This window comes from Cetorhinus maximus, chromosome 12 (genome assembly GCF_964194155.1).
Source record: "Cetorhinus maximus chromosome 12, sCetMax3.hap1.1, whole genome shotgun sequence".
NCBI lineage: Eukaryota > Metazoa > Chordata > Chondrichthyes > Lamniformes > Cetorhinidae > Cetorhinus > Cetorhinus maximus.
The window spans coordinates 99,666,395-99,686,429 of NC_135890.1; the positions used below are offsets into that span (position 1 = coordinate 99,666,395).

Below are 20,035 nucleotides of genomic sequence, written 5' to 3' on the forward strand. Positions count from 1 at the left end.
AAATATGCTGGGCAGGCCCACGCCCACTCCCGCTCCCCCACCCCCCCCTCCCCCACCAAACGGAAAATTCTGCCCATGAGAAAGATAAGAATTTGCCATTTATAGAAGTAAATGGCAGCTAAATTAATATGAACCACATGTAACTCCCTGGAAATTTTTTCTTTATTCTTTCATTGGATTGGGCATCACTGGAAAGGGAATTTGCTACCCATCCCTAACTGCCCTTGTGTGGCTTGCTAGGCCATTTCAGAGGGAATTAAGAGTGCATTGCTGTGGATCTGGAGTCACATGCAGGCCAGGCCAGGTAAGGGGGGCACATTTCCTTTCGTGAATGACATTAATGAACCAGATGGGTTTTTATGACAATCAATGATAGTTTCATAACAAAAACAGAATTACCTGGAAAAACTCAGCAGGTCTGGCAGCATCGGTGGAGAAGAAAAGAGTCAACATTTCGGGTCCACATGACCCTTCAACAGAACTGAAGTATAGTTAGGAGATGGGTGAAATATAAGCTGGTTTAAGGTAGGGGGCGGGGGGAGAGAAGTTGAGGGTGGGGTGGTTGTAGGGACAAGCAAGCAGTGATAGGAGCAGATAATCAAAAGATGTCACAGACAAAAGGATCATGTTCGCTATTACTGAGATTAGCTTTATATTCCAGATGCTTTTTAATTAAAATTGAATTTAAATTCCACCAGCTGCAGTGGTGGGATATGAATCCACATCCCCACACCATTAGCCTGGGCCTCTAGATTACTAGTCCAGCACAATTACCACTACGCCACTATCTCCCCCAGTGTTATAGCAGTTGACACCATGGTTACCATTAGCCTAAGTAACTGAGGCCTTCTTCACTCAAACATGAGTGGAAATATTGTACTCTGTCTGCCAAAAAATATTGAGGCTAAGTCAACTGATAATTTCAAAATTGATAGTTTTATTTCAAGGGTAGGGTATTAAGAGTTATGGAATCAAAACAGATAAATGCTGTTAACTTACAGATCAGCCATGATCTAATGGAATGTGAAATGGGCTTGGTTGTTTGAATGGCCTACTCCTGTATTCCTCCTCCTCCCCAGCCCCCTATTGTCAAGCAAGGTAAATGTTCAATGATGAGAGAGGTATGAGGTAAAAAATAGTTAACGTCTTTGTACGTATTTTTGCACAATTGTGCTTGTGTGAATATATTAATAATTGTGGTAAACAAGTTGTATACTTTTTTGCTGAAATGCTGACGCACCAAGATAAGGGTGAAGAAGTGTTTTAAATTGTTGTCTTTTCATTATTCTTTGCCTGCGTAAAGTAATTTATTGGGACGTCATATTAGCGAGCTCTCCATTAATTTGATGGGACAGCATAAATAAACCTAACAAATGTTGAGAAAAATCTTGTACCTTTCCTCCAAAATCGAACCTGCGGTTTGTGCAAGAAAGAACAAATATTTCAAATTTTAGCACAGGTTATTGGTGCCAGCTTGATTCAATGATTGTTAGAGTTAGCAAGCACCACTTTATGCTGCCTGCCTCAGGGGAACAAATCTGCATTGCGCTACTTGAAGCTTTGGTACACAAGCATATTTCTCCCCCAAAGGGGTTTATTTTGGCCAAAGGGTGCAGTGCTAATAAGACTAGCCTGTTTGCAAGTCTGGATTTAGCACACAAATTTGCTCCCAATTGCTGATTACCATAATTTAAATTTGCCCAAAGGTGTTAATCCAGAAACACTCCAGTGCTGATTAGTCACAATTTTTGTGGAGGTGCTATATTTTGGATGAGATTTTAAACTGATGTCCCATTTGCCTGTTCAGATGGGTGTGAAAGATCCCAAGGCACTTTGATATAGAGGAACAGGGAGCTCTCCTGGTATCTGGCCAATATTTAACCATTAAAAACCATAAATTAAACAGATTAATCAGTCATTCATCCCATTGCTATTTGTGGATCCTTGCTGTTTGCATTTTAACTGCTAAGTTTGCCTACAAAACAACAGTGACTGCAGATCAAAGTAAAATTACAAAGCACTTTGGAACAGTCTGAGGACATGATAAGTGCTATATAAGTGCAAGTCTTTCTCTTTAAGGACATAAGAAACAGGAGCAGGAGTAGACCACATGGCCCATCGAGCCTGTTCTGCCATTCAATACGATCATGGCTGTATGTTTGTACTGGATGTACAATCACTCCCTCCTGTCAATCACAGGTCATGTGATAGTACGTCACATGATGCATTGGGACTGCGGTCAGTGAGCTCTTAGCGTGGGCAATCCAGGGGGCTGAGCTTTTTGCAACGTACGATCTGGTCAAGCGTGCAAACACTGCAAATGTCTCTGTAATAAGGTTTAACTGTTTCTTGACTAAACCTGTCGGCTCCATTGAGTCATCACATTTGGCGATGAGGACAAAATCAACTTCGACTCTGTCCCGTTTACTGTGAGTAAATTGACTTTAAAAAAAAACCACTCACCAACCATGCCGCTGTTTGGAAGAATCGATTCATTTAATGCGAATATGGACGATTGGAGCCAATCGCAGCAAACGAGATAACTGCTGAAGAAAAGCGGAATGCAGTCCTCTTAAGTGTATGTGGCAGTAAAACATATAATTTGATTCACAACCTTACTGTCCCAAACACGCCCAGTTTCAAGTCACGTAGCGAATTAGTGGGCCTAGTGAAAACACAACTCCAGCCGAAGCCATCCGTGATGACGCAGTGCTTTAAATTCAATTCAAGAGTTCGGGCCACAGGAGAGTCCATCACAACCTATGTAGCGAAGATAGAATAAAAACCACAAAATAAAATTAAGCATCTGGAATTTCTATCATTGGCCCTTGAGCAAAAGACACCAGAAAATGTGGCAAAACAACATTTAAAGGTTCGAGTACAAAGACAAAATACTGTGGATACTGGAAACCTGAAGTATATCCAGAAAATGCTGGAAATACACAACAGGTCAGGCAGCATCTGTGGAGAGAGGAGGAGTTAACGTTTCAGTTCAGTGACCTTATAGAACTGGAGAATGTTCCAGATGTAACAGTTTTGACGCAGATCCAGGGTTGTGGTGGTGGTGATGGTGGGGGTGGATGGTGGGGAAGAATAATAGAGTAGGTCTATGATAGGGTACAAAGCAGGAATAATTAAATGACGTAAGGGATGTTGATGAAGGCAAATGGAGATGGTATTGGGGCCTTGGATGTTTTGGACGTGCACCTACAATGCCGTCTAGCGCTGACCATAACCCCAGAATTTGAGCAGGAAACATTCCATCCTGGGAGAAAGGTCAACTGCAAAAAGCTGCAGATTATGGTTCATACTGCTCCACCCTCCCCTTCCCTTCACAAAGTACTTTAAAATAATAACTGTTTCCCACACTCTTGCCTCCTTTACTTCAGGAATCTAGGCTGTGGCCCCAGCCTGAACACCCAGATAGGCTTGACTTGCAACCTTTTTGAGGCCAGGTGTACCGACATGACGCTAGGTCCCGACTGAGGGCAGTAACACCTGAGTTAGAGTTCCTGCCTCTGGGCCACCACTTTAGATCACTGGCCTTATAAGGGGCATATGGAGGCTCCATCACCACAAGGCCATCCTGGAAATATAAGCTCAAGGTTTGCATTCATCACAGTGGATTCTCACCAGTTGTGGCTCAGTTGGCAGTGTTCTTGCCTCTGAATCACAAGATTATGCGTTCCAGTCCACCTTCAGGGCTTGAGCACAAAGTCAAGGCTGACACTCCAGTGCAGTACTGAGAGACTATTGCCCCATCTTTCAGATGAGATGTTAAACCAAGGTCCCATCTGTCTGCTTGGGCTGATGTAAAATGTCCAAAGATGCTATTTCAAAGAAGAGCAGGGAATTATCCCTGGTGTCCAGGCCAATATTTGTACCTCAATCAACATTGCAAAAAACAGATTTTCTGGCCATTCTCACATATTGCTGCTTGTGGGAGTTTTCTGGGCACATATCAGCTACCACATTTTCTGAATTACAACAACGTCTACACTTAAAAAAGTACTTTATTGGCTGTAAAGTGCTTTTTGACATCCCATTATATAAATGTAGATCCTTTTTTATCTTTTCAGATTTAATGTAGGACTCCACAAGCACAGCCATGGATTTTTGGACCCATTAGTCTCAAGACAAATGGAGACTGAAATTAACGAAGCTTTAATTGATGTATTTGTAAATTTGCTAACCATTGGAAAATGTCTGGTATGTCTCCCTTATTTTAGAAGGGGTCATTAGGTGTATCTGGCAACTAAAGATGTGTCAGCTTAATATTAATTGTAGGGAATTTCTTTGAAATGACTTTGAGAGATCTAGGGAATGAAACATATAACTTATTAAAGAATAGCCTGAATTCAGGAAAGAGAGTTAATGATTAACTAATTTATTGGAGTTTGTTTTTTCAAAGGCATCAGAGCCCTTGAGCACTGGGGAATACAGTTGATCATGTTTACTTGGATTTTCAGAAGTCTTTTGGCAAGATTCCAAATTGACGATTAATGACTAAGATAATGAATCAGAGTACGAAGTAAATGTACAGCTCTTAGTAAAAATGAAATTGACTTAAAAGAGGTGTCAGATCATAACTGCAAACAGGCATGTTTCAGGGTGGAAAGAGATTAAGCAGGGTACCACAGGTATTGGTCCTTGTGGGCTGTGCTAATTTAATATGTATTAATTACTTGGACAGAAGTTATCATAAGCAAGGTTTCCAAGTTTGCAAATGGTACAAAACAGGAAGCAGGGCATTAGGAATGAGGAACAATGCAACTTAATACATTAGAACAGGGAAGGTTAAGAGGAAATCTGATTGAACTGTTCAAAGTCATGCGGGATTTTGCTATGATAAACAGGCAAAAGATTGTTCCACTGGTTGGTGTTGATAACTAAAGGTCATATGTATAAGATCATCAGCAAAAGAATGAGGAAGAAAATTTACCCTTAAGGTTGTTAGGACAGGGCAACCCATTCATTTTACAGATGTGAGCCTCCAACATAGTGAACAGCACATGCAAGCAAATCCTCTGCCAGATGTGCGATGCCCGCCATATTAGTAAAGGCCCCTGTACAGGCATTCAGGGTCCATGCTTGAAACAGGCATTATGCCTTTTGCGTCATACATGCTGCAGTCAATATGCTAATTTTTCTCGACAAACCAATGGTCCTTCTAGAGGCTGCTGGAGGCACAGTTATTACAGTCACCAGGTGTTCACCGGAATTGTAGAGTCTCCTATCACTGTTGAGCTACATTTTAATGGTCAAATTTGAAACTCCACCCTCCTCAAACTATTTTGTAACCCTTCCAGAGGATGCTTGGTCAGAAGATGGCTGACATCATGACGAACCTGGCATGTTCAGCTTGACAATCCTGCAATGACCAATAGAAACATAAGAGGCAGAATTTTGCCCTTGACGTGCGGGCGCCACGGGGGCGGGAAGCCGACCGCCGCCCGCGATTGGACCCGGATGGCAATTTCACACTGGCGGGCCAATTAAGGCACTCAGCACTAGCTGGGCGAGCGCAACCTCTGTGCATGCGTGGGAGTGCATGCTACATAATCTCCCTGAGGCACAGAGCTGCCTCAGGGAGATGAAGATATATGAAAAAATTTTTTAAAATAAAAATGTAATGAAACATGTCCCCTCATGTGGCTCTGTCATATGAGCACGGATGTGTTATTAATGAAAAATTAAAGTTAATTTATTTTATTTTTATTTGCTTTTGGAAACCTCATCCCGCCCGTAGACGAGGTTTCCAAAAAAGTGCAAAGGCCGCTTGGCATTTTCACCTGGCCATCAACCGTAAGGTTGGACAGACAGCAAAACATTTATTTTAATTAACTTTTTAATGGCCTTAATAGGCCTTTTAATTGTCGGTGTGCGTGCTGCCAACTCCGGCACGCTCCTGCCCGCCAAGCGAAAAATTTTACCCAAGGAAGCGATTCAGAGCTACAGAGAAGTTCTCTGTAGCTCTGAAGAAGAGTCATACGGACTCAAAACATCAACTCTGTTTCTCTCTCCACAGATGCTGTCAGACCTGCTGAGTTTTTCCAACATTTTCTGTTTTTGTTTCAGATTTCCAGCATCCGCACTATTTTGCTTTTATCTTAGTGCTCAAAATTATGATCCCTTTTTAGTCTCTGAAAAATCTGCGGATAAGAAAGTATTCTCAAATTTCCTCTCTGCAGTTCCAGCTCTGAGACACTGACTTCCCACACCATAATGGCATCATTTCCTGGGAGCAGTATTGGATCAGAAATAGGAAAACGATGGGGTTTATTAAACCATGCCCACCCTCACCATTTACTTCCAGTAATGTGGGCTCACAGTCCACATCAGGTGAATTCCTGGAAGGTTTTGGGGGCACTGTTGCTGTGGAATGTCTCTGTGCTCTATGTCTCCCAATTAATTACTGCCGTTCCATTCAAATACTGCCAGTCTTTTAGAGGATAATCCAGGCCAATATATTAAATAGAAGAATGATGAAGTGTGCTGATCATCAAAGAGCTTTGTACAAACAATCCGTTTAGCATAATGTAACAGCATGATGTATGCTCATGTGCTCATACGGGCACTGAGATGCAGAATGCACACATGGGATGTCATTATTGATTCCAACATATCGACGATGTTTAGAGAACAAACTGACTCATAAGAAATGAGAAGGACACAGTAGGAGGAGGACCCCCGTTTTTCTATCCTCCAACAGTTATTGAGGAGGCAGTTTGGACATTAATGGGACAAGAGTTGGGAAACAAGCTGGTAAATTACATAGGCCAGAATTTTATGCTTCCCCCGCTGGTGGGTTTTTAGGTGGGGAGAGCATGAAATTGAAGGGACAGGATTCCCTCCAGCTTCCCCCCCACCCGCCCCCAACCACACAGCAATTTTATGCTGGGCCGGGTGAGGCCTTGGACAGGAAGCCCGTCCTTGCCCCAATTCAGGCCCTTAAGTGGCCAGAAATTCGACAATTAAGGGCTGTTTTCCTGCCCAGCCCCAATTTTTAGGCTGGCAGGACGAATGAACTTGAGCGGGGGTGGGGGGTGGAGGCTGAAAATTAACAGAGTTACCTCTGTGGTGGGAAGCGGGGTTGGATGGTGGGGTTGGGGAGGGTGGTGGTGGTGGTGGTGGGGGGGGTAGGGAGGGTGGGGTTGACCTCCATCAGAAGCCCCTTTCTGAAGTCAGGTGCCCCCACCCCCTTAAGGACTGGTGGCCTCCGGACATCTCTCACCCCCACCCCCCCAAGCCTCTCCCCCGAGACCCCGATCACCCCTTTTGCACCCTCTTAGGCCTTCCCACACTGGGAGCCCTTGAACTTACCTGGGCCTCTGGCGCCCAGAATTCAGGCGTCCTCCTGCATTTCTTCTTCTGTCCACTGCAGCACTGTTGCTGCAGGGCCTGGAGAGCTGTTGGCCGATCAGATTGGACGGCATTCTCTCTGTGGCAGGTCTTCCTCCCGAGTGAGGTGCGGAAGTCCTGCCTGCAGCCACTTGACGTGAAATGGCTGCGAGACACTCGGAATCAGCGGGGATGTGTTCCCCGCCGACTCTTCAGATGGCGGGAAGCAAACCCCCTGCCATCCAAAAAATTCAGGACGTAGTGTATGTTCAGAGTGGACACCTGGCCACTTCGCTCTAAAACAATTTTCTGATTCCTGCTCAGAAGATTAACACCAGCAGGGCCATTCCCAAGAATCTGAATTTTTAACCAAGTGCTTATAGTTGGATAAGTCTATCAAATCTTCATCGCAGAGCTTAGTTGCAGTAAAAAGAAAGGGAAAATGAGGCTTTTTGTTAGATTTGCAAAGAAACACAAGGCAGAAAACAAAATGTTTCTCTTTCAATCATTGCTCAGATATCCAGTCTACTGTGATAGTTCTGACATCTAATCATAGGAAGAATATCATTGCCCTTAATATCCAGTCCTTTCTTTGGCCCTCAGCAGTGCCAGTGTTGGAATACAATGTTGGACATATGACCCTGAATTTCCATGGAGAATTTCCTGATCTCTTGCCATAATTTTGAGCAGAGGTTGGCAGAACTCCTAGAGAAATGGCAGAAATAGACACTTTCTGCTGCTATGGCACTGGGCAAGGAGAAATTCAAAGCTATGGCTTAAAAAGTCTCATAATATTATTCGCTGTGTTTAATGCATCCTTTTTCATTGCAACTAAATTATTTGGGAGAAATTAATTGCAGATAAAATGCCAGACAATAGCCTAAATCTTAAAATCACAATTAAGCTTTGATATAATGCCATAAACTTGCAATTAAGACATTCTAATCATTTTTTAACAGGACAATTAAAATTGAATCATTCAGGCACTCATAGGAGACGAATCTCTTCAAAACACATTTACAATCCTTGGGAGGCTATCTATAAAAGGATTTTTTATATTGGTTAAAAAGTCTGCTGTGGGTAACTTTGGTAACGATTACGCCATTTCTGGTAATGTTTAATTGTTGTATTGTTCATAATTGAGCAAGTTTGCTGTAAGAGCAATTTCACGACACTCCATAGCAGAGCATCATGAGTACTAGATATGACTGCTGAAGATAAAACCATTGCACTGTTGCCCTAATTCTTTCCCTGTGTTCACTACTAGCAAGGCTCTGTAGCAGCAATAGTCCTTGGCAAACATTCACCATACAATGGAAGCAAATCCCATGATCTTTGCTGTGATTGGTTGATTACTTCATGTAAATAATCTATTAGTTAGTATCCATTAAGGGCTGCATTAAAAAAATATTGGTCTGCCTTGTTTGTTTGTTAGTGATGTCGGTCATATCAAAATGCATATATGAGATGGCATTGTAATAAAAGTTGCTCTTCCTCCACAATAATTTATCAAACACTGCAACCCTAAGACAGTGTCCTTTAATGTGGCTTCAAAAACCTATTACAGTGGAAAAATTAATTGTGAAATGTTTGGTATGCTGTTATCCATAAACAGTCTTTTTTATTATATTCAGCGTTACTTTCAAATCCATTGGATGAAGTAGAACAACATTGTCTGTTGCTTCTAAATTTGCCAAGTACTCACTGCATGGTCTGTGAAAGTATAATATTATTTGAAAGCATATGATACTCCCTTTCTAGTGTTACAATGCATATTGACTCCAGGCTGTAAGCTCAACTCCTTAACTGGACTGGTTTCATCTTGAATATCTATCAACACTAGAGGAGGAAGGCCACCTGAAGCAGACTTTAAACCAGAAACATATCTCTAATGTGGCAAAAGGATTATTTTACAATCCAAAAGTGATAAAGTGAACCTATTTCATAAGGTAGAAATGGCGAATTCATTGAAACAAAAAGAACTCGTGCAGGGTCCATTCCTAATCACTCATTTGGTACCAGCTCATTCCGTTTATTTAATCAGATACAACACTGGATTATAGATGTTATGCCTGGAATGTGAAACAATTGATCACAACTCAGGTTATAACTAAGGTTACATATGAATATGTCAATTGATCAAGAATGTAAAAAAATCAATATGTTGTTGGGGCAGAATCCCAATCAGGATGTTCCAAAGTTCCAAGGGGTGTATTGTTCTTTGTTTATAAAAGGAGCCCCTTTTTAAAGCTACCCAATACTCCATCACAGTAGCCACAATTTGTAAAAATGTCATCATTAGGTGATTCCAAGAATCGCTAAGATTTCAATAAATGTATTTAGTGTGAGATTTAAAGCAGAATTTTCCTGGCTCCATGGCAACAGGCACCCCAAGGCACACACACACACACCCTCCGCCGCCCCCCCACCCCGCCCGGTGGTAAAATGGAAGAGGAGTGTGTCAAGAGCAGAACCCCAATGTCTTCCTGCCAGTGGGAAAATTTCCAAACGGCGGTTGGGCAGACAGATTGGGAAGGCAGTGGGCAGGCAATTGAGGTTGTTAAGTAGCCAACTGACTGCAATTTTGAGGTGCATTTTAAAGTTTTCCCTATGTCACATGGGTTACTCCACGGAGTATGAGCAGCTTGCCAGTTCAAAGGAGGTGAGAGCTCATGGCAGTTGAGTGATAGCTGAAGGTGGCAGCCATTGAGTTGTCAAACAGACAGGCTGAGATTAGTTCAAGCAAAGGAGTGAAAAGTTGGAGGAATCGCACACTGCGAGCCCTTATGTCAGAGGGAGCTTATTAGAAGGGTGTATCCAAGGTCCACTTCCACTACTGCAGGCAGCACTAGGAGGTTGAGAGTCACAGAGTTCTACAGCACAGAAAAAGGCCCTTTGGCCCATCGAGTCTGCACCGGTCAAACAAGTACCTAACTATTCTAATCCCATTTTCCAGCACTAAGCTCATAGCCTTTTAGGCCATAGCATCGCAAGTGCACATCCAAATACTTCTTAAACGTTATGAGGGTTTCTGCCTTTACCACCTTTTCAGGCAGAGAGTTCCAGATTCCCACCATCCTCTGGGTGAAAAAATTCTTACTCACATCCCCTCTAAACCTCCTGCCCTTTACCTTAAATCTATGCCCCCTGGTTATTCATCCCTCCACCAAGGGGAAAAGTTCCTTCCTGTCTACCCTATCTATGCCCCTCATAATTTTATACACCTCAATCATGTCCCCCCTCAATCTCCTCAGCTGCAGGGATATTAACCCCAGTCTATCCAATCTCTCCTCATAACTAAAACTCTCCAGCCCAGGCAACATCCTGGTAAATCTCCTCTGCACTCTCTCTAGTGCAATCACATCCTTCCTATAATGCAGATTCCAGAACTGCACGCAATACTCTAGCTGTGGCCTAACTGGCATTTTATACAGTTCCAGCTCCCTGGAACCTCCCTGCTCTTATATTCTATGCCTCGACTAATAAAGACAAGTATCCCATATGCCTTCTTAACCACCTTATCTACCTGTCCCGCTACCTTAAGGGACCGGTGGACATGCACACCAAGGTCCCTCTGATCCTTGGTACTTCCCAGGGTCCTACCATTCATCGTGTATTCCCGTGCCCTGTTTGTCCTGCCCAAGTGCATCACCTCACACTTCTCCGGATTAAATTCCATTAGCCACTGATCAACCCATCTGACCAGCCCATCTATATCCTCCTGTAATCTAAGGCTATCCTCCTCACTATTTATCACCCCACCAATTTTCATGTCATCCTCAAACTTACTGATCGACCCTCCTACATTCAAGTCTAAATCGTTTATATATACCACAAACAGCATGGACCCCGACACTGATCCCTGTGGAACCCCACTGGACACAGGCATCCAGTCACAAAAACACCCCTCGACCATCACCCTCTGCTTCCTGCCACTCAGCCAATTTGCCAAATTGCCTGGATCCAATTTGCCAAATTGCCTTGGATCCCATGGGCTCTTACCTTCATTATCAGTCGCCCATGCGGGACTTTACCAAAAGCCTTGCTGAAGTCCAAGTAGACAACGTCAAATGCATTGCCCTCATCTACACACCTGGTCACCTCTTTGAAAAATTCAATCAAATTGGTCAGACATGACCTCCCCTTAACAAAACCATGCTGACTGTCCTTGATTAATCCCTGCCTCTCCAAGTGCAGATTAATTTTGTCCCTCAGAATTGCTTCCAATAGTTTCCCCAGCACTGAGGTTAGACTGACTGGCCTGTAGTTCCCTGGTTTTCTGTCTTTTAAAGATATATAGTTTTCAGAGTAAAACTTTAAATGAAAAGGAGTGGATGGTACCACCACCGAGAATTAACAGGCCACAGCACCAGCTCTAATCAAATGAAGTAAAAACAGAAAATGCTGGAAAAACTCAGCAGGTCTGACAGCATCTGTGGAGAGAGAAACAGAGTTTCGTTTCGAGTCCGTATTCAGTGCTGAATTTTTCTCAGTGTTGAGTTTTTCCAGTACTTTCTGTTTTCATTTCAGATTTCCAGCCACGGCAGTATTTTGCTTTTATCTAACCAAATAAAACTTTGCTACTGGAAACATATCCGAGCAGTGGCCATTGCGGAGGAAGAGGGCTTTGAGACTTGAGGGCTCCAATTCTCAATGGGCGGAATGTACTCAGAGATGGACTCGTCCATGGGGACAAGAGTCGGGGAGAGAGATAGGTTTAGCCACATGGAATGCAGCTGCAATAGTCAAAGGAGCAACAGCCCATGAGGGTGTGAGGGGACATGGACATTGAGGGAGCATAGGGACAGTAATGCAGGCTAAAGTTTGCAGAAGGTGCTATCCAGCTCAAAGGGTTTACGACTGAAGCTTAACTTCAGTGGATGTCTGGGGGCCATTGTCTCTGAAGACACTGTCTGTCCAGGCAGGTGGTGGTGGGCATGCATAAAACACTAGAGGAGGAGTTAAGGCCAATAGGATTATAAGGCCACTCAATGCCTGTGGCAGTGAAGGTGGCCTTAGCATTCGACTTTTATGCCTCGTGCTCATTCCAGGATTGTCTGTAGACATCTATGGGACCTCCCAGTGAATGGCCCATCAAGGGGATGACCACTACCATGTACCTGAGGATAGGACAATACATCAGTTATCACATTGATCAGGCCAGTCAGGCTGAGAAGGCAATAAGATCCAGGGCCATCATTGGATTCTCTTAGGTGCGGGAGTTAATCGACTGCATGCATATGGCCATCAAGATTCCCGCAGAGCTGCCAGGAAGAGGTGCCACTTACTGAATGTTCAATTAGTCTGCGGCCACCACAAGAGGATCATACAGGTGTGTGCACTGTTCCCAGGAAGCTGCCACAGCTCATACATCCTTGGTTTCCTATAGTGAATTGCTAAATGTGAGTGTACAAAATCAGAGGAATTTCTGCAGTGCTGCTGCTAAACCTAAATGCATTCCAGACAACCATCTATTCAATGAACTGCACGCCTTGTTAATGCAATGCAAATGCATTGTGCTGCTATGACCAACTTGGTTAAGTGTAAGGTAGTTGTACCAATGGGAATTTTCAAATTCTAGAATCAAAGGAAGTGCCTGAAGAGGTAAAGGTATTGTGGCATTATGACAAATTTTCAAGTTATATTTTTTCTCTGAGATATTTTTATGCTCAAAATGCAAGACGTTAGGGGTAAGGAAAGGAATATTATTGATCATTTAACAGTCAGCATCAGAATCCAAATCAGATATAGCAAAGGAGAGATGTAGCGTAAGACTGTCTCAGCTCTGACCCTCCTATGCACCCTTGTTCTAAGCTTGGAAAAGCACTTGTTCGATAGCCAAATGTCAAAATGGAAAGGTTAGCCAGGTTGAGTAATAGACAAAATTCATCTAAAAGCATTTCAATGAAGTAGGACAACTGCAAGAGGGGTGAATATATTGGTGGCCAGGACTAAAAGGCTATGTTTTGATCAATTGTTTGTACAACCAGCATTAGAATTCAATGTAAAAATAACTCCTCTCAATGTTTAAACTGGGAAAGGTGCAGAAAAGTTTCAAAGATTGTCTCAGGGCCCAAGCCCATGAACTGGGAATGCCCAAATAAAAGTGAATTATCTAAATCAGAAATAGTAATTTTGTAATGGAAATGTTGTGAATTAATGACCAGATTTTCAGTCAATCTGAGATAATATAGAAATCATGACTTTAAAAGGGTAAGACACAAAAGAATGTGAGAAAAATGAAAATAAAGTTAACTGAGAGGCACCATTGAAGAGCATCTCAGTTGAGATAAAATGTAACATGTTTAGTACCACATTTTTGAATACTCAAGATAAATCTTTCTGAAGAGAAAGAACTATTAATTAAATTAGGAATCACTGAAATGGATGAAAGGGCAAATTAAAAAGGAAAACTGAAATATACAAGGTCAATGGGGAGAAAGGAGAGATGAACTTGGGGGGAGCACAAGGACAGGTGAAAACAACTTAAAAGAAACATCAGTGATGGAAAATAGGCCCTGGAGGTGAAAGTAATTAAATAAGGCAAGAACAATAATAAGCATCTTGCAATACCATCAGAACAAAAAGATTAATTAGAAGGAAAATTAGCATTCTATAAGATAAAAGTGAAGAAGGCAATTAAAATACTAATTAAATCTTCTTCCGAGGTATTCATTAAAGTGTATACCACAAATATGGTGTTCGATTGTTGTCATACATAAAATGTCATGGAGATTTTAAGGTCAATGTAGCAGATATATTAGGCAAGGCACGGAGGCTAAAATCAAACAAATCCACTAGGTATGACGATATATATCTCAGAGAGTTCAAGGAGAATATGGAGGGGATTTAAGGAACATTATGGAAATGCTGTAGGGAATTAGTGAATTACCACAGGAAGGGAAACAGTAATATGTGAAAGCTATATTTAAATTGGGGCATACAAATAATGATGAACCAGCAAAGACCCTCTGGTACATCCAACCTGTCCCACACAATGGGCAGAATTTTGCCCTTGGTGGGCGTGTGGGCCCCACTGGCTCGGCGGCGGGCGGGCAGCTGACCCCTGCCGCCGAAACGGGGCCCGCCGCCATTTTGAGTGGGCGGGCCAATTAAGGCCAGCCCAGCGGGCTGCCCGATGGGAAGTGCTATGCGCTTCCTGTGCGGGGGAGGGGGGAATCCCCAGCTGTCAAAGTGCGCTCTTTCACACATGCGCGCGAAAGTGCGCACTGCTGCCTGAGACTAAGTGCTGTCTCAGGGAGATTAGTGACAGTCCAAAAAACTTTAAAAATAGAAAAATAAAAATATTATTAACATGTCCCCCTCATGCGACAATGTCACACGAGTTGGGACATGTTAATAAATATAACATTACATTTATTAAAGTTTTTAAAAAGGAACATGAAACCTCATCCCGCCAGTGGATGAGGTTTCATGTTTTTTCAGAAGCCCGCTGGGGCTCCTGGCCTGCTCACCAGCCTTAAGGTTGGACGGGCAGGTCCTTTAATGACTTTAAGTACCCTATCAAAGGCCTCAATTGGCCATTGACAGGTCGGCAGGCAGACAGCTGATTTCGTTGTCCACCCGCCTTCCTGAAAATTTAAAGGGACCGGGATGACGTCGGGGGTTCTTCCCGATGTCATCCCAAGTTATTTTCCCGTCGGCGAGCGGGCCCACCCCCAAATCGCCGACGGGAAAATTCTGGCTAATATATATGCACTCTGTACCCAACCTGAAACCATATGATCTACTCGGAAAGGCAGATAAATACCAGATTAAAAACCATATAAGGAGACCAAAACTGCACACAGTATTCCAAGTGAAGTCTAGCAAAAGACTTGTACAAGAACAAAATAGTATGCTCTGACTTATAGTCAATTGTCCCATGAATGCTCGTCAATACCCTATTTGCTCTATCTCATGCTTCATGGTTGCTCAACCATCTTTGAAAATCTACACAGTAAAACATCCAGATCATTTTCTTTCCCAACCTTCTTTAACGCTTTTCCCTGAAAGTGTGTCTGAATATTGAGCACTCATAGGAACATAGGAGCAGGATTAGGCCATTCAGCCCCTCGAGCCTGCTCCCCCATTTAACTAGATCATAGCTGATCTTCTACCTCAATGCCATCTTCCTGCACAATCCCCGTCGCCCCTAATATCATTGGTATCTAGAAATCTATTGACCTCTGTCTTGAACATGCTCAATGATTGAGCCTCCATTGCCCTCTGGGGTATAGACTTCCAAAGATTTGCCACCTTCTGATTGAAGAAATTTCTCCTCATCTCAGTCTTAATTGGCCTGCCCCTTATTCTGAGACTGTGTCCCTTGATTCTAGACCTCCCCCAACCAACCAGGGAAAATATTCTTCCTACATCTAACGTGTTTAGCCCTGTAGGAATTTTGTACACTTCACTGAGATCACCTCTCATTCTTCTAAACTCTAGTGAATACAGGCCCAATCTCCTCAATCTTTCCTCATAGGACAATCTCGCCATCCCCGGGATTAGTCTGGTGAACCTTCGTTGCACTTACTCTATGGCCAATACATCCTTCCTTAGGTAAGGAGACCAAAACCACATACAATACTCCAGATATGGTCTCACCTAGGCTCTATACAACTGCAGCAAGAGTTCCTTACTCCTGTACTCCAAATCCCCTTGCAATTAAGGCCAATGTACCATTTGCCTTCCTAATTGCTTGCTGCACCTGCATGTTAGCTTTCAGTGACTTATGAACAAGAATACCCAGGTCTCTTTAGAGATCAACACTTCCCAAACTCTGACCATTTAAGAAATACTCTGCATTTCTGTTTTTCCTACCAAAGTGGATAACTTTGTATGTTTCCACGTTATATTCCACCTGCCTTGTTCTTGCCCACTTGCTTGGTCTATCTAAATCTCCTTGACGCCTCTTTGCATTCTCCTCACTACTCACATTCCCATTAATTTTGGGTCTTCAGCAAACTTGGAAATATTACATTTGGTCCCCGCATCCAAATCATTGACGCAGATCGTGAATATCTGGGGCCCAAGCATTGATCCTTGCCATACCCCACTAAGTCAGAGCCTGCCAACCTGAGAATGATCTGTTTATCCCTACTCTCTGTTTTCTGTCCGTTAACCAATACCAGTATATTACCCCCAATCCCATGAGCTCTAATTTTGCTTACCAACCTCCTAACTAAGGTGTGAGACTTTATCAAAAGCCTTTCTGAAAATCCAAATACACCACATCCACTGGTTCTCCCTTATCTATTCTGCTAGTAACATACTTTAAAAAATCCAACAGGTTTGTCAAACATGGTTTCTCTTTCAGGAATCCATGTTGACTCACCATTATTTTTCTAAGTGCCCAGTTGTCACATCGTTTGGAATAGATTCTAGCATTTTCCCTACTACTGATGTCAGGCTAACAGGTCTGTGGTTCCCGATTCTCTCTCTCACTCCTTTCTTAAATAATGAGGCTACATTTGCAACCTTCCAATCTACAGGTACCATTCCAGAATCTATAGAATTTGGAGAGATGATCACCAATACATCTACAATGCTACAGCCACCTCTTTCAACACTCTGGTATGTAGATCATTAGGTTCAGGAGATTTAACAACTTTCAATCCCATTAGTTTCTCCACCACTATTATTTACTAATACTAATTTCTTTCAGATCTTCAATCATCTCTTGGCTCCCCAATATTTCAGGGAGGTTTTTTTATATCTTCCAAGTATTTGTTTAATTTCTCTGCCATTTCCTTATTCCCCATTATAAATTTTCCATTCTCTGCCTGTAATGGGCCCACACTTGTCTTTACAAACCTATTCCTTTTTATATATCTGTAGAAGCTTTTATACTCTGTTTATATGTTCCTCACTAGTTTAATTTCATATTTGATTTTCTCTTTCTTAATCAATTTCTTGATTCTCTTTTGCTGAATTTTAAAATGCTCCCAATCCTCAGGCTTATGACTTTTTTGGGCAACTTTGTATACCTCTTCCTTTGATCTGATAGAATTTAGCCATGATTGGATCACTTTTCCTACTGGCTTTTTGTACCTTAAAGGAACGTAACTTTGCTGCAAACTATGTATTGGTTCCTTAAATGCTAGCCATTGCCTGTCTACTATCATACCTTTTAATGTAGTTTCTCAATCTACCTTAGCCAACTTGCCCCCATACCTTCATTGTTTCCTTTGTTTAGATTAAATACCCTAATTTGATTGAACTACATCACTTTCAGACTTCATGTAAAACTCTATCATATTGTAGTCACTCTTCCCTAAAGGCTCCTTTACAATGAGATTATTAATTGGCTCTTTCTAAGTACACAATACTAGATCTAAAATAACCCATTCTCTAGTTGGTTCCTCAACATACTCTTCTAGAAAACAATCACGTATACTTTCCAGGAATTCATCCTCCTCAGCAATAGTGCTAATTAGGTTTACCCAGCCCATATGTGTAGATTGAAGTCCCCCCATCCTGCTGATGTGCTTAACACGGCGCTTATCTAGTCTAAATATCATTCACCAATCTTTGTCCTAATCTCAGGCGTTTAATGAGTGGCCAATTCAACATTGTCTCTTTTATACACACTCTGAAGTTCAAAATATTCATGTCCATTCCAGGCAAGCGTAGGCTTATGAGTTTAATTTCAATACCAATAAAGTCATAGAAACCATTTTAAGGGTACATTAATACGTAATTGCATTGAAATGATCTTCTAAAGAAGCGTGGCTTTAAAAGAGAAAGATCATTAAACCTGTTTGACTTATTTTTGGGCACTACTGATAAATTAACAGGATTCATACTTAGGACAAAGGAAGATGGTTGTGGTTGGTTGGACGTCAATCATCTCAATCCTGGGACATCGTTGCAGGAGTTCCTCAGGGTAATGTCCTAGGTCCAACAATCTTCAGCTGTTTCATCAATGACCTTCCCTCCTCACAAGGTCAGAATCATCAGCTCGCTGATGATTGCACAATGTTCAGCACCATTTGCGACTCCTCAGATACTGAAGCAGCCTGTGTCCATATGCAGCAATACCTAGACAAGTGGCAAGTAACATTCGTGGCACACAAGTGCCAGGCAATGACCATCTCCAACCAAGAGAGAATCTAACTATCCTCCCTTGATGTTCAATGGCGTTACCATCACTGACTCCCCCACTATTAACATCCTGGGGGTTACCATTGACCAGAAACTGAACTGGACTAGCCAAATAAATACTGTGGCTACAAGAGCAGGTCAGAGGCTGGGAATTCTGTGGAGTATAACTCACCTTCTGACTCCCCAAAGCCTGACCACCATCTTCAAGGCACAAGTCAGGGGTGTGATGGCGTACTCTCCACTTGTCTGGATGAGTGCAGTTCCAACAACAGTCAATAAGCTTGACACCATTCAGGGCAAAGCAGCTCATTTGATTGGCATCCCATCCTCCACCTTCAACATTCACTCCTTCTACCATTGATGCACAGTGGCAGCAGTGTGCACTATCTCTAAGATGCATTGCAGCAACTCACTAAGGCTTATTCAACAGCACCTTCCAAACCTGTGACCTCTACCACTCAGAAGGACAAGGACAGCAGACACATAGGCCAGGATTTTCCAGCCCCACTGCTGCTTGTCTCCCCCCGCGGCAAATGCAGCGAGCCATTTAAATTTCCATTCAGTTTGGCGGGACCGAAATATCCTACCGGGCAGAAGGAGCCATAAAATCCTGGCCATAGGAACACCACCACCTGTAAGATCCCCTTCAAGTCAATTACCATCCTGACTTGGAACTATATCGCCGTTCCTTCACTGTCGCTGGGTCAAAATCCTGGAACTCTCTCCCTAATAGCTCTGTGGGTGTACCTACAACATGTAGACTGCAGTGGTTCAAGAAGGCAACTCACCGCCACCGTGTCAAGGGAAATTAGGGATGGGCAATAAATGCTGACCTAGCCAGCGATGCACCACACCCCATGAGCAAATTTTTTTAAATGACCTACGACATAGGGCACTTGGACTTTTGGGAAGTTTTGATCATTCTCCACATGAAATGTTTCTAATTAAGATGAAAGGCATCTTAGCAGACGATTGGAAAACTGTTCATGGAATCATAGGGGAATAATCCTGTAATCTATAATCAAAATCCCTCAAGTGGTTCAAGTTATTGTATAGCAATTATTTTTGAAGGTAATTCAAGAACAGCAGTCCCTTTATTATATTTATGAGGAACAGGAGAATTACTGCAAATGTCACTGGTGATAAGTATCCTGTTTCTACAGCTGTTAGTTCAAATGCATTGTGTAGAATGCTTAAGAGTGAAAGAGGCAATTAACAAAATAGAATTACCAAAGTCAATTCACAGAGCAATCTTGACCTTGTTTAATTCAATGAGAATACTATCAATATGTTATTGTTTACTGCATCATGCCAATGTGATATTACTTAAAGATTTCAAACCTAAAAATCTAAGATTTCTTTGGCAGGTTTGCAACTTAGCACATTGTATTTGAAGGAAGATGGATTGAGGACAAAGAAAAAAAATGAGCATATTCACCTTGAAGACTTTGTCCTTGTGCACCCCTATTGGGGTGAGGGGGACAAGACGTTTTTATTTGAAGCACTATCCCACTTGAGGAGGACCGGGGTTTCCTGGTAGGCAGGTCCAGCATCTGCCCCTTTGCAACTTCACATCGCAGATGGAGAC

At 42.5% G+C, this 20,035-nt stretch overlaps 1 long non-coding RNA gene across 2 annotated transcripts in view; it reads right to left on the minus strand.

Moving 5' to 3' along the window:
- Positions 1-917: 917 nt before the first annotated feature.
- LOC144687128 (uncharacterized) overlaps positions 918-20,035 on the minus strand; it is a 62,070-nt gene continuing 42,952 nt past the window's right edge. For both annotated transcript variants that reach the window (XR_013578072.1, XR_013578071.1), the window contains exon 2: positions 918-2,760. This is a non-coding gene — a long non-coding RNA (uncharacterized LOC144687128). The remainder of the gene's footprint in view (positions 2,761-20,035) is intronic.